The 9918-nt window shown below is 38.8% G+C and overlaps 1 pseudogene; it reads left to right on the top strand.

Annotated features, from left to right (window-relative positions):
• The first annotated feature begins 8618 nt into the window (after positions 1-8618).
• Positions 8619-9703, top strand: LOC147630287 (uncharacterized; annotated as a pseudogene).
• The last annotated feature ends 215 nt before the right edge of the window (positions 9704-9918 follow it).

The raw sequence follows: 9918 nt of genomic DNA, 5'->3' as shown, positions 1-9918 counted from the left end.
TTTATCACTTTCTACACACATATCAAAAAAAAAAAAAAAACAACAAGAGAGAGCTCCAATCACCTTTGCTCATACTTAGGAGTAGGGTTGCCACTTAGGAGTAACTTACATACTGATAGGACATTGAGACTGCGGTCATAACCGGAGGTGTACAAAGACACTTGCCTTTGCATAGCATTATCTACCACTCCAGTCTCACTTTGACTAGTTTTTACTCACCTCTTTTAGTACTCATTAAAACTTTAATCAGCCTTGCACTTGTATGCTCACGTGTGAAGTTATCATTGCTGATTTTGCTTTTCTTTTCTTTTTATCAATAAAGGACTTTAATTGTATCAATTGTTTTTTTTGTTGCAGCTCTTGCTACTACCGCGCTCGAGGACGTGCGCAAAATAGGAAGGGGGGAGTGTTGCTTGCAAATGAAGATCAATACCAGGATGCAACAAAAACGATACTTAGGGCTCTTGAAAAGAGTCCCACTTTGTAGATGAATGTGGGAGAGGGTTTGATAATAATCCCACATGGGGACTTATGGGAGTCCTAGAATTTTTGTATAAAAGGTGGCTCATTTGAGAGCTTAGACACACTTTGGGCTTAGTTCATGCAAGAGCTCCTTTGAGAGACTTACTCTCCCTCTTCTCCATAGAGGTGAAGACTCTTCTCTCACCCCATCTACATCATTGTATGAGGTAAATCTCTTCATTGAATCATTAGCAATGTCATGAGTCTTTCTCATCCTCTTCTCTAATCATTTTACTCTTATGCATGCTTTTAGTATTTCATTTTTGAGTACATGGATTGATTTGAAGCTTTCATGGAAGCTTGATGCTTGAATGTATGCATGCTTGTAGGAAGATAGGAGTGGAGTGAGGTCTTTCTCTTTGCTTGAGTGCATAGTGATTGTATTCCTCTTGCTTGTATTTGTGAATGAATGGGTGTGTAGGAATGAGGACAAGTTGAGCTTGTGTGTATGCTTAGTCTAGTGTCAAGTGATGGTAGCCATGAGCATTCTCTCCTTTTGTGGATAAGCTCTTGTGCACCGGTACGGGTCGAATCCCTAGCTCCGAAAGGGATGCAAATCCCATTGGAGTGAGCTTAGTGTGGATCGTACTCCTCTTACTACAAGAGAGAGAGTTTTCCGTCTCTCTCTCCAAAAAATAGAGGAGAGAGAGAGAAAGAAAGAGAGAAAGAAAGAAAGATCTATTAACGTCCATGGGAGGCCGAACTCGACGGTCTATGGGACGAGGATATTTCATTACATTCCACTTCGGGCATCGATAAAAAGAAAGAGGTAAAAATTAAAAAGGGGTAGTATCGTTGAGACTCTTATAAGAGTTTACGTTACAATGGGATTCATTACATGGGGTGAAAATAGCTATAATTTAAGTAGGATGTCGATTCACCCCTTTGGGGGGTGGGGTATGGAACTCTCTGATGATTGCTTTCCCACCTCTGTATACTACCCGTTTTCCATTCTTCCTTGCTTCTCTGACTTTGGCCAACTCTGCTGGCCTATTCTTGAGCTGTAGAGTGGGGTTAATTCATCAGCTATCCATACAAGTTGAGAACTCGAAAGTGCTTGCAAAGGAGCCTCTCTCTCTCTCTCTCTCTCTCTCTCTCTCTCTCTCTCTCTCTCTCTCTCTCTCTCCCTCTCTCTCTCTCTCTCCAAATCATCTTCTCGCGTGATATACTTTGACACTTACAGAGGAGAAATCTACTTTTACTATATAAGATGGTGCTCACACACCAAGCTATTTAGATTACTCTTAGCTAGAGAACAGTTATTTAACTAAGAGAAACTCAGTAGAGATGATACAATGCTCAACCCTATGGCAATTACAACAAAAGCTCCAATGCTGGAAACTAATCATATAACACCACATGACTATGACTATGAGTGTAGTCATACTTTCCTATACAATAGAGAAAAGAAAACAGTGACCATGAAGAGCGACACATAAGAGACTATTTTTGATAGATTAAGGTTTTGTATCACCATGTGGTGCTGCTAGAGAGTTCTATGGTGCCATTACAACTGCACTTGATGGAGTTTTTTGTCAATGTAGATGGGCAAGATCGTGGTTTACAGAGAGTCCGACGACCTAGTGTCACTCGTGCGTCTTTTTTTAATCAATTACTCATTCCAAGTTTTCTCCATTACCAGATTCCATGAAGCAACCGTATTACAAAAAGGAAGCTCCTTTACATTCTCACATACTCACACACACCCTTCCCTTATTCTAGATATCTTCACATTCTCTCCATTATCAGATTCCATGAAGCAACATTACAAAAAGGAAGCTCCTTTACATTCTCACATACTCACACACGCCCTTCCCTTATTCTAGATATCCTCACATTCCCTTTACTAAGAAATGATGGGGGACATGCGTGGTACGTCTCGGGGTTCTGAACATTATTGAATCAGTAATGGGATCACATAGAAGGCAACAAAAAAGAAAGATACATAGTCCAAGAAAGGACCCATGGAAATAGGTAGATAGGTAGATATGTAGAGATTAGATACAGATAGGAATTGGGCAAATCTAAGGTCACTACCCCTTCCAATTACAAGTGTAAGATTCCTCCCTCCCAGCTTTTGAGGTATACAGGAGTAAGAACCTCCCTTTCTAATCTTATCATTATTCCCCTCTCTGAAATAAAAGAAAGATTTTGTTTTACCCTGTTTTGACCTAGAGAGAGAAAATGTCTAGAGAGAGATAGTCCAAAATTGAGATATTTTTGGATATATAAATCCTCATAGTGTCAAAAATGAATTCCCCTAAAACAGAAATTCAAAAAGAACTTTCCAATGTGCAATTGGAATTAAAGGACCTTAGCCTAAGGGTCTAGATTTTCATATATTTCTGGATTATGGTCCAATTAAGGTTCCTATGGGCCAATAAGATCAATCCATGTGTGGGGAGGAGATAAATCCAATTTGTAAAAGAAAAATACCCAAAAATGAGTAAATGCTCACATAAGATGAAGAGTTGACTATGTACAAGGGTTATTAGTAAAAAGTATTACTAAAAAAATGAGATATTTTGGGTATAATGATTCCATTTTGACACATGTGTAAGGAAGGGGAGTCCCTTCAAGGAGGCGCCTACTTCACATGCTTGAATGAGTTTTAAACTCAAAAATAATGTGATATTTTTATATCTCCTCTCTCTTGGATCAAACCGAATCAAAAAGGAACCAAACTAGGTCCAAATCTGGTCCACTAGAAAATTCTAGAAATCAGTTGGTCTTGGTTAGAGCCTCCCTCTCCTATAAATAGAACCTGAGCCCTTTGTAAAAAAATAGGAGAATTATACTATGCTATGGTGAAACAATGATAATTTTTACTATTCTCTAAAATTCTCTCCAAATTGAAGAAATTGGAGCTTCCCTCCTTCCTCAATCTCCAAATTGAAGAAATTGGAGCTTCCCTCCTTCCTCAATCTCCATTGGTGGCTCCATCAACATACCAAACCAATTGATTGGTTGGGGGCCTCTACCGTGATCAAAGAATCAAGCAATTTGTAAGGTAAAGGGTGAATTTTGATCTTTTTCTATAATTTCTGAATGTTTCTCTCTGCTCAACCCCTCTCAAGCTTGAGAAGCTTAATTGGAATGGCTTTTTAATGCTATTGAAGTTAATTGATGAATGGTAGTAAGGAAATACATAATCTTCTATTTATGCTTAATTTTAATGGTTTTTATGTAATTTCTCTGTCACTCAAAGAATGGTCATTCCCATGACCTATTCTCAATCCAAATGAAGCTTCTCTTGAAGCTTTTCCCTAATCCAAGAATAAATTCTATGCTTGTTTAATTGGAGGCCAAATTAATGGCTTTTTTATGCTTTTAAGTTAGTTATTTCATGAAAATTTATGATTCAATCCATAATGGGTTAATGATCCAATTAGGGATCATTCTAATCATATCCATAATGTTAAAGTTCATTCTTTTAGAATAAATTGAGATTTATCAGTAATAGTAGCGGAGCTATGATGGCAAAATTTCTATAAAAATTACACATAAAACATTTTCATTCAAAGTATGAAAAGAGGACTTCCTACCATATTCTAGGAATTATCATCCTAGATAAACTGATTGATTCTCATTGTAATCATAGAAATATTGGTTTTTAGGTTTATGCATAATTAATAAATTTTTAGATAAACTTATTTATCTATGAGAAGTAATTAAATGTTAAAAGAGGAATTCCCATTACATTTGGAATTCCATCATTGAATGGGAAAAGAGAATTTCCTATCATATTGGAATTATGGGATAATTTTTTTAATTTTAAAAATAAATTTTTAGATAAATTTATTGAGCTATGAGAAGTAATGTTAAAAGAGGAATTCCCATTACATTTGGAATTCCATGATTGGATGGGAAAAGAGAATTTCCTATCATATTGGAATTATGGGATAATTCATTTAATTTTCAAAGATGAATTTTTAGATAAATTGATTTATCTATGAGAAATAATTAAATGTTAAAAGAGGAATTCCCATTACATTTGGAAGTCCATGATTGGATGGAAAAAAGAGAATTTCCTATCATATTGGAATTATGGGATAATTCATTTAATTTTAAAAATGAATTTTTAGATAAATTTATTTATCTATGAGAAGTAATTAAATGTTAAAAGAGGAATTTCATTACATTTGGAATTCCATCATTGGATGGAAAAAAGAGAATTTCCTATCATATTGGAATTATGTGATAATTCATTTAATTTCAAAGATGAATTTTTAGATAAATTTATTTATCTATGAGAAACATTTAAATGTCAAAAGAGGAATCCTTGCGACATTTGGAATTCCATCATTTAGATGGACAAAGAGAAATTTCTAGCATATTAAAATAATGGATATTTTAAATAAATTTATTTTATAAGAAATATTTGATGGGAAAAGAGGAATTCCCATGGTAATTGGGATCCTAGAAATTAAATGGGAAGAAGAGGAATTTTTAGTATAAATTCGATTTATGATTATTTTACCATAAGAGGAAATATGGGTAGAATTGATTTCTATAAATCCCATGAATTCTCTTACTCAAAAGAAGAATATTGAATATAATTAAATTGAGGAATTGAGAAGCAATATAGAAATAGTCCTTAGAAAAGAATCTTTAATTTAGGCCAAGCAATCGGCAGGAATTTAGAAAAAAGTCCTATTATCGATATCAATCTCGAAAAAGCTATTAAATGGTAATTGCATGAAAATGGGATGTGATAAAATGTGTATGTGATGTGATAGGATGTGATAAGATGTGTAGGGGATGTGATCAGATAAGAATGGATGTGATAAGATGAGTATGTGATGTGATAAGATGTGATAAGATGAGCATGAGATGTAAAAGGATGTGATAAGACGTGTATGGGACATGATAAGATGTGATAAGATGTGTATGGGATGTGATAAGATGTGTATGGGCTGTGATAAGACGAGAATGGATATGTGAATGTGAATAAGAATATGAATGTTAATGTGAATGTGGATGTGGATGTGCGAATGAGGATGTGGATGTGGATGTATTAATATGGATGTGGATATGGATGTATAGATGTGGATGTAGATGTGGATGTAGATGTGGATGTATAGATGTGGATGTAGATGTGGATGGGGATGTGGATATATGAATGTGGACGTATGGATGTGGATGTGGATGTATGGATGTATGGATGTGGATGTGAATGTATGGATGTGGATATGGATGTATAGATGTGGATGTAGATGTGGATGGGGATGTGGATATATGAATGTGGACGTATGGATGTGGATGTGGATGTATGGATGTATAGATGTGGATGTGGATGTATGAATGTGGATGTGAAAATGGATGTATGGATGTAGATGTGAATGTGGATGTGAAAATAGATGTATGGATGTAGATGTGGATGTGGATGTATGGATGTAGATGTGGATGTATGGATGTGGATGTATGAATATGGATGTGAAAATGGATGTATGGATGTAGACGTGAATGTGGATGTATGAATGTGGATGTGGATGTGAAAATGGATGTATGGATGTAGATGTGGATGTGGATGTATGAATGTATGGATGTAGATGTGGATGTGGATGTGGATGTGGATGTATGAATGTGGATGTAAAAATGGAAGTATGGATGTAGATGTGAATGTGGATGTATGAATGTGGATGTGGATGTGAAAATGGATGTATGGATGTAGATGTGGATGTGGATATATGAATGTGGATGTGGATGTGGATGTGGATGTATGGATGTGGACGTATGAATGTGGATTTGGATGTGGATGTGGATGTGGATGTATGGATGAGGATGTGGATGTGGATGTATGAATGTGGATGTGGAAATGGATGTATGGATGTAGATGTGAATGTGGATGTATGACTGTGGATGTGGATGTGGATGTGGATGTATGGATGTATGGATGCGGATGTGGATGTGGATGTGGATGTGGATGCGAAAATGGATGTATGGATGTAGATGTGGATGTGGATGTGGATGTATGAATGTGGATGTGAAAATGGATGTATGGATGTAGATGTGGATGTGGATGTGGATGTACGAATGTGGATGTGAAAATGGATGTATGGATGTAGATGTGGATGTGGATGTACGAATGTGGATGTGTATGTGGAATAATGAATGCGGATATGTATGTGAATGGATATGACATCGATATGAGCGAGTGGATGAGATGAGATGTCATGTGAATCAGAATGTGAATGAATGATATAAGATGTGAATGAGATGTAATGAGAAATGGATGTGATGAGACGTAATGTAATTTAAGAAAGATAGGAATGGATGTTATGTGAAGTGAATGAATCTGATGTGATGGGATGGAAAATGATGTATCTGGTTAAGAATGGATACGCATATGATTTGGATTTGATGTGGATTGATGTGGAACAATTTGGAAAGATGAGAGTTCATTATAGAAACTGTATTTGTGAACTATTTGTAAATGAGTGTTTTATGTCAAGAATGCTGGGGAAGTATTTTGACTGTCTTGGGAATGTGGTCGTGGAGACCTACCTGATAAAGTTGCAACAGCTGACGGCAACGGAGGACGTCTCGCGTAGCAAGGTCGGCCGAGGTCTTGACCAGCCTCGGTTCGATTTAAATGGTGAGCTTTCGGTACGGTGGATGTGGGACCAAGGAAGTGGCCTATGAGTGAAGCGCTAGGTGACCTGCGAAGGATCCTAGAGGGTGCTGACCATACGGTGCTCGGGCTCTGGGTCGCCGAAGATACCGACACATGCATCGTGGAAGATATTGGAACAAGGAGTAAGAGTTGTTTTCTGAAACCGAGTATGGATCTGGTTGATTGACCTTGCTGGTCCTCAATTGATGAGTCCATAGCTCTCTTATATGGATCTATTGGTTGATCTTGCTGATCTGCGAGGATTCCATCTTGATTTTTATAAGTGAATAATTGCCGGGTACTATGAGTTAGGAAAGGCCCCTAAGTGAACAGGTGGTGAGCGTTCTGGTTGCCAATGATGCCATAGATACTCCGATGAAGGAATGATTGGAAATTAAGATTCAACCGGATACTTGGAAGTTTATGAGATCAGTAACCCTATGATTTCATTAAATGTGATTAAATACAATTGAATCTAGGAAAAAGGCAATTTCATATTGGGTGTGTAAGTGGTGTGACTGGAGTTAAATTTGCTTGAAAATCCGGCTAGGGGACCTGGGAACTCTTTTCCCTGGTACCCGAGACAAAACCTCAAATGTGAGCCACCTTCAGCATACATATCAACCAAGATCTGGGATCTCTTTCCAGCTTGTGTTGCTGCATGCGCCTCAACAGATGCACGAATCTAAGAGAGGTTGTCAAACTTACATAGTCGCCCCCCCAGAGCATTGTCCTCGGCCTCTTTCCAATAACCACCTTCTGTTTGCAATCTTCCCGCCCAAAACTTCAGAAGAGCCTCAAACTTATGGTTACATTCATCTAGTTTGGGATGGCAGAGCAAGAATGTGCAACGCACGAGTGACACTAGGTTATCGGACTCTTTGTAAACCACCATCTTGCCCATCTGGCATTGACACAAAACTCCATCAAATGCAGTCATAATGCCACCACAGAACTCTCTAGCAACACCACATGGTGTAGCAGAACCCCAATCAGAAATAGCCCCTTTTTGTCTTTCTGTGTAGACTCCGAGCAACCATTATGTTCTCAGGGCGTACATCTCCGTGCACAATTCCTTTATTATGGGCAAAATAGAGTATATCAACAAGATCTTTTACTAGAATACTGTATTACTATATTACAGTATTACAGTAATTTTAGCAGTGTTATAGTAATACAGTAATCTAGTAATAAGTGTTATAGTAATACTTTTGAGTCTTGGATAGTTTCCCTCATTTTTACCCATTGTCAATTATGGGGTTCTATTGGAGGGTCACTTATTATGGTCCAAGGGCTGCCCACCCATATAAAAGAATGGGCTGGGGCAACCCACTTGTACAACATAGTTGCTCTCTCTAGTGTATATAGGTCTAGCTATCCACACCTACCTCTCGCTCTCTCCCATCGCCCAACGTTTTTCTCTCTCCTCCACTTGTGTGCAGCGTTTTTAGCCAAGGTGCCCTACCTTGGCCAACCAACCATGTTAGCCACGGCAAATGCCACATCCAACCACCATTATGCCCTCACCTAGTTTGCCGAGGATAAGTTGGTGGAGGATAAGTTGGATAAGCACAATTATCCACCAGTATGGAGAACTAGAGTAAGAACTATCATCTCGTACCAGACTCTGGGACGGGCCGAATGATTTTGCCAAATCGGCTACCAAGCCTACCCTCTCCAACGCCACTCAAGATCATATCGACGAGTGGGTGGTGGACCGGGACATCAAAGTCTTCACCTTTCTGATGATGAACCTCTCAGATCACATCACTAAAAGAGGTATCTATAGAGGAACATGCCCATCCCTTATAGAGGCATATTCTTGATCAGTTTGAAGACAGTTTGAAGAAAGGTCCTTCTTCGCCAAACAAATCACACTTGAATAGGAGGTGTATAACGTCCGGTTCAAAGATTTCAATTCACTTGATGGGTTGACCTGCCGCATGCGGGAACTCTGGGACGACCTTGTCCAAGCTAGAGGCAACATGACCTCAGCTAGGATGGCAGGGTTGCTATTGTTTAAGCTTCCGACAGGCTTTGATCCTTATTTTCAAAGCTTTCTCACCTTTTGACACACCTCGTTTCCCTCTTGGGATGAGGTCCTCCCTTCCCTCAGGCAGATTGAGGGGCACTTCGCATTTAGAGCGGGAGGTTTTGTTGATGCTGATGACGCGCTGATCACTCAAGGAGGTAAGAAGAAAGGTCAGAAGAAGAAAAAGAAGAACAAGGACATCGAATGCTTCTATTGCCCCCATAAGAAGGGGCATAAGGGAGCAGTTGTAGATGATTCGAGACTTTTGGCTGGAGCTCATCCACACTTTGCGGGGACAGTATGACAGGATTTAGAGGAGCTCAGACTATGCAGTTCGACGAAGAGTGGCCTTTTTTTGGTAGTGGAGTCGTGGCTCTTTTTTTACTCAGGTTCGGGGAGTGTGCTACCTGCGTGGCTTTTCCCTCCTATTAGCCGAGATAGCTCGATAGTGGGTGGGTGGTGTTTCTTTTTGGGGGGGAAGATCCCCCCTCCTATCTATGACTACATCTCCAGCTCAGCGAGCTGTGCCTTTGTAGACTTTGTAGAGTACGGGTGTTTCCTTTTCTAACTAATAGAAGGACTTGTTTTTGCGGCATATTTGATGAAGCATATCCAGAGGGGTCCTCTAAAAGGCATCTTCTTGAAACTGCAAGAGGAAGAAAGGGAAAGGCGCATGGACCTTGTGTGCTTGAAAAGAGTGCCATCAAGAAAGACCTCATCGAGGTTGGCAAAGAGACAATGGATCTAC

The sequence above is a fragment of the Cibotium barometz genome, chromosome 16, assembly GCF_041138505.1.
Source record: "Cibotium barometz isolate CiBa-2024 chromosome 16, ASM4113850v1, whole genome shotgun sequence".
Classification (NCBI taxonomy): domain Eukaryota; kingdom Viridiplantae; phylum Streptophyta; class Polypodiopsida; order Cyatheales; family Cibotiaceae; genus Cibotium; species Cibotium barometz.
The sequence above is the reverse complement of the archived record's forward strand: the minus strand, read 5'-3'. Positions and strand labels throughout refer to the sequence as shown.